Source organism: Rhea americana, unplaced genomic scaffold (genome assembly GCF_003343005.1).
Source record: "Rhea americana isolate MKP2758 unplaced genomic scaffold, rheAme1 scaffold_59, whole genome shotgun sequence".
Lineage (NCBI taxonomy): Eukaryota > Metazoa > Chordata > Aves > Rheiformes > Rheidae > Rhea > Rhea americana.
Window position 1 is genome coordinate 3627557 of NW_028186745.1, and position 6000 is coordinate 3633556.

Sequence of the window (6000 nt, forward strand, 5' to 3'; positions counted from 1 at the left end):
AAAAACACTGAGTTTGGAAGATACTGAATAGGTCTGAGATTCTGTCTGGGATTGCCAAAGCAGAACCCCAAAGGAATTCTGATGGGAAAAAAACAACTTGAGAAAGAGAAAATATYTCAACAATAAAATAAATAAATAWTTTTTAAAAAACCCTATGAGAAAAAGACATGGAAGAAGAGTTCCCACCAATATAGCTGACCAAGAGAAAGGTAATCTTTGGTACCTGAGAGGAACTGAGGTTTTGAGATAAACAAACCATAGAATATCCTGAGGAAAGTGAGAAGTGGGAGAGAGTTGAAACCTGTCTAGGAGCTATTATTAGGGGGAAAAAGCCCAGTCCCACAAAGAGAAAGTGGATATGTAGACTCTTCCTCAAGGACTAAAATTGACATTTTGATGATTTTTTGTATACTTCATAAACATCTCTAGAGACTATGTATCTTAAATGTTTTTGTGTTGCAGCTATTTGCTATTAACTTCTGTGTATTCCAGCAATGCCATTAGTACATTGTTGGGACTGCCTGTTTATATTTGCTTGGTTCTTCTCATGTTCCACCTCTCTTCTTAGTGGCTGAGCTGCAARTTAGGGTGGGAGCTGCTTAAGCTCTCTGGTTTGATCTGCCTGTGTTAGTGAGTCGTCACTGTAGGTATATTAACTTCTAGAGGCTGAGTTGATTCTTCTGAGTAATTTAATAACATTCCAATGAGTATAAAAGAGTAATCYGTTTGTATATGCCCTTTACTGAGACAGTTAGCACTGGAAGATATTTAGGGCATGGATAAAATTGTAAGGCTAGACACTCAGATGATGAAAATCAGTGCAGCAGTGGTAAAATTAATCTAAATGTTATTGCAGAAGTAGAAAAAAATACTTTTGTAAAGACATAATATGGTTCCTATTATTTGGAGATAATTCACAGCTGACTGTTCATTCTGAATGCGATTATATTTATGATATAATAACAATATAAAGGAATTTAACTGCTACCTTTAGCCTCTTCTACATGTTCATTTCTACCRTATTATTTGAGGCAGGAAGTCAGCCTTAGGCAACACTCTGTGCTCAGTTTGATGTCATGTGCACTGTATGTAGTTCTTTCCATTCCACGTAAAAGCAGTTACGTTGTTAATGACCAAGACCGTACTGCACTGTGACTGTGAGTCCCCCACTGCCGAGTGTTTCAAAAGTACTGCGAGGAAAATTCTTGCTCCCCCTGCAGTCAAAGGAAGCTTTTGCAGTGAATTTAGGGAGAAGAAACCTGCATTTTTCCTGTTGGTGCCTTAAAAGGTGTTTGCTGTTCGTTTCAGTGGACGACTGAAACTRGGAAGTTTCAGGAAGAAAACTAGATTAAAGTTTTAACATCAAAAATATGTTATGCTTGAATATATTTGCTYACTATATTTGTTTATTTGCTGTATTTCTGTAAATAAAATAAATAGTGAATAAATAGAAAAGCTTCTTCCACGACTAATCGTTTTGGTGTGCTTCATACAAAGTTCTCAGATGATGAATGGTGAAGCACGTGTCTGCTAAAATAAAAAAGCACAGAGAAGAGCAGAAATCTCAGAGGCTTCTGAAATACAGGAAAGTACAGTTCTAATTAATGAATACTCAGAACAATATTTTAAAGCATGATCTAAACTTTGAAAATAAATGATGCTAATACTAAATAATTATAATTATTTAGTATATATAATAAATATGATTTAGTATATACAATTTATAGAAACATATTCATAGAGTAAAAATATAATATTTGCAGATATTATGTTAAAAATGCCATAATATACATAACATTATGAAGTAGTAAGTAGATGTCTAAGAGTTTGATATAATTAATTTTCACAGCATAATTAGGTTTGAGAGAGACCTCTGGAGGTCATGTCAGTATCCTCTTCATACTAGAGTTTTACATTTATGGACCAAACACTAAATCTATAGATAGTGTGCTGCTCTGAAAAATGCTAAGCCTTCCCAGTTCCTAACAAGGTCAATATGAGATTAGAAAATGCTTCTTCTTGAATCAGCTCCTGAGTCTATATACAGACAAAATTATATGCATGGGAAGTTTAGCTAAGGGGGGTACTGATTAAATTGTCTGAAGAGGTCAGGATTTTACATTTCTATTAAAATATTATTAAATGTAATATCTACAAGAAAAATAAAACCCATGTAGTCATATAAATAAAACCTTTCAGTTTTGAATAACAGTAGGAACACTATAAATCAAATAAATGAAAATACAACTAATTATTATGAGAAAATAATTTGGGTTATATGAAATGAATTTTAAGATTATCTGAGCAAATAAAGCTTGTTTGCAACTCTCATTCATATCAAGGGCAATGCCTAAAGCAATGGAAGAATGGAAGTGTTCAGCTGTTTGAAGACAGTGGGAAAAATTGCTCAGAYAGCACATGAGATCATTTATGTAGTAGAAAGCTACAAGTTCTGTACTTATGATAAATAGCAGAACCAAAACATGATTATCTTTATTCAAGCAAAGTAGCTGTACTATTCAAGCCTTTGTAACTCTTCACTTCAGATTTGAATTCTTTGGATACAATTTTTCTGTTATACTGTGTGGTTTTTTGTTATTATCAATCTCTTGTTAGCACATCCATTCAATGAAAAAAAACAATGTTTTGGATCACTAAGAGTATTTTTTTCTAAGATTAAAAAAAATTGCAGAGTTTTAGGTATGTTATTGTTTAAGTTCACATAGTTCACATAGGGAACAAACGAGGATTTTCTTACATATTTAGAAGGACTTATCCCTTTCCCCCCTTCCCCCCCYTTTTTTTGGAGGGGGGAGGCTTTTTCTTGTTTTTAATTTTGTAGTAATTTGGTGCCTGACATAAAAGAAGGAGCTCTGCTTTGGCTTATATGCGATACTGTCCTTATACATTTCAGCAGGAGGATTTACTTTTCATTATTTTGACAAGSGAGGCATCCTATATGAACGAGGCAATCCCAGCTAACACAGCATGTTTCACATGACAGCCTGCAGGGCCAGAGAGGAAGGATTTAAGCATTACATAACAGAATTAAGCATTTCACACGCTTTAAAGTCACTTCAGAGCTGTATATTTTGGCAAGTAAAGGAGATAATTTTTCTTTTCCAAAATGGATTACTCAGAGAAGATATTTTTAGCTTGGAATATTAGCTTTTCTCCATGGCAGTCCCATAAAATGTAAAGGTCAGATTCATACCATGATACAGAAAATTTCTCCTGAAGGAAACAACCTCTGCACTATCTTTTATCTGTGCAAATAACCCTCATCAGGAACTTTTCAACGGCCAGCTTCCTAGTGACAACTGATACACAATTGCTCATTAAAGAGGAGGCTGTCCTGGAAGAAAGGTGAGAAGCTCTTTTCCCTCAATGTGTTGTGTCCTGCTTTGGCTAGAGGGGCTGGTGTGTGGATGCCAGCATTTATTGCCCTCTACCTGTTTTTTTGACTCAGGCTCAGAGGCTATCTTATTATAAAAAATTTCGCAGGTCATGGGAAAGTTCATTCTTCATTTTTACATGCAAATCTCAGTTCGTTTACCTCACGAGACCACGTGTGTCAGTGCCTGGAACGTGCTCTGCGAAAGGGAGTTCGAGGGTGGAGTGTCTATGTCTTATCAGATCTTATCAAATATGATTTATCTTATTAATGTAAATCTCCAGAGGCCCAGACTCTTCGCCTCGTCCGTCCCTTGTGTCGTTAAACATGAACCATGTTGTTGGCAGCACRCGATTCCAATCACAATGCAGGTGAAAGCCTGAGGACTGGTCAAATGAGATGTAAAAGGGTGATATCTTCCAGCCTACAGGTGAAAGAGCTTCTGAATTCTCAAGCAGCTTCATCACAGGCATTTTTTAGACGATGGACAATGTTCCCTTCCCCCTGTGCTGCAAACACACCCACTGTTCTCATTTCAGGCAGATTGCAGTTAACAAACATTTCACCATTTAAGAGGTATGTCCAACCTCTTAATCCTAAGGAATTTAGCCTACCACTTTAAACAGCAAAAAGGATAAATTCGGTGCTTTGAGGCAAATATCCACCCCTCTCCTGTCTCTTGTGTTAGCTCACGGGGACCCTAGCCCACCAGAATAGACTAGGTCAGATCATAGCTGCTGGGGCTGTGACTAGGCTGCTGGAAGAGCTGTTTCTCGGACAGGAGATGTCCCTCAGTCACTCTGCAGAGCTGGTCAAACCTGCTCAGCTCATCCTGGATGGTCACATTGCCTGGCAGGGAAGCAAGGAAAAGAACAGCCAAGGCTGTTTCTCCTCCCTCCTCTCCTTAGCTGGAGCAGAAAGGCAGCTGGGCAGTCACTGAGCAGCTTCTGCACTTCAGGGGACGGGGCTGGTTACCCAGAGAGCTTCTGCTCTGTGCTGGACACACATCTGGGATGGTGGAGGAGCTGTGTAAGTAACTCAGAGATGTTTCTGTAGGGTGATGTACCTGATTCAAACACTTCAGTTAAAAAACAAAAACAGAAACAAAAACACCCCACCAGCCCAGCCCTTTAGGGCAGTCAGCAGAGTCCAGATCTTCAGCTGACCTTTACAGTTAGCCGACAGAGCCCTCAGGGCTKCTGGAGAACAGTACTTATGAAGTGGCTACTTTTCTCTGCAGTCCAGAGGCTGTGAGTGGTAAGCAAACAACCTCCTCAAAGGGCAGCCGGAAGTCCTGAATAACCCCAGGGGGTGAGTTCTGCCCACACGTAAGAGTGCTGTGCCCTGGTCCAAGGCTGGATGTTAAACTACTGAGATCATTGCATCACACATGGGTGAGTCGGGTGTTGTGAAATGTTTCCTAGTTACTTGTAACAGTAAATCCATAGCAGAATGTGAATTGCTGCTCTCATACTAGATGCTCCTTATCTGGGTGTAGATAATTATATTACAGACTTTTTCTGTATGCCGTGGCTGACTCAGCATGAAGGGCTGCTAATATGGAAGATGATACTAGTGTCCATAGGACCACTTTAATTTTTTTACGTTATAATTTCTGTGTTATAAGTAAAGATGTTTGTGAAGTTAGGTGTGATATGAGAAAAAAAAAAAAAAAAAAAAAAAAAAAAAAAAAAGGAGGGTGACATAAATACTAAACAACTTTCATTTCTGATAATGTATCCAATTCCTTTCCTTAAAGGAAATCCTTACCAAGCTATTAAAGGTGCAAACTGCATAGCACAAAATGAAAGATAAACAGCATTTTAAAGAAAAGAGTGCTGAAAAGGATCACCTGACACATAGGCCTACATTGTATTACATTTCAGTAAAAATACAAACATTCTTTTATACTGACTTTTAGTTTCATTGATACTATTCCCATTCTTCCTAGCTTCATATTTATTTTTATTTTTTCCAATCCTTCATTAAAAATAAGAATCAGGTCTTCTRCATTGTCCTAAACTGGCTATGTTTGTTGACTTCTGCTGATTTACAGAAATCTCTCTGCTCTTTTTGGATCRTTGAAGCCAGCAGTGAAACTTGTTCCAAGAGTATCTTTTACAATGGAAATGAAATTATTTGGCCGGTGGCCTCTGTTGGTTAGCTTCAGCTTAGTTTCCAGTTTTGCTTAGTGATGACTGAAATCACTAGAATTTGTTTCCCAAATCCATAGGGATGGACTTTTGTCTCCTAAAAGTATTATGGGCATCTGTGCTTGCTGTGTATTGATTTTATGGGTTGAGAGAATGAATGACATARTATCTAAAGGTCTCACCTAGAGATACAAAGCAATTCTGGAACAATTTTGTCAGTACAACCTGAATTAACAAGCATCCAAAGTTGTTTTGAGTATAAAATCTTCCTCCGCCTTTAGTGTCCATGTTCATCCTTTGTGATTATTCTGTTATCTCTTTGTCTAGTTTCATATCTAGCTTTTATTTATTTTATTTTTGTGCTTATAGTGAACTTTTTGTACACGACTTTTATTTTATGTTTTAGTAGCAACAAGTATTCACAGGGAAGTATTTGATGTCTTTTGTATAAAA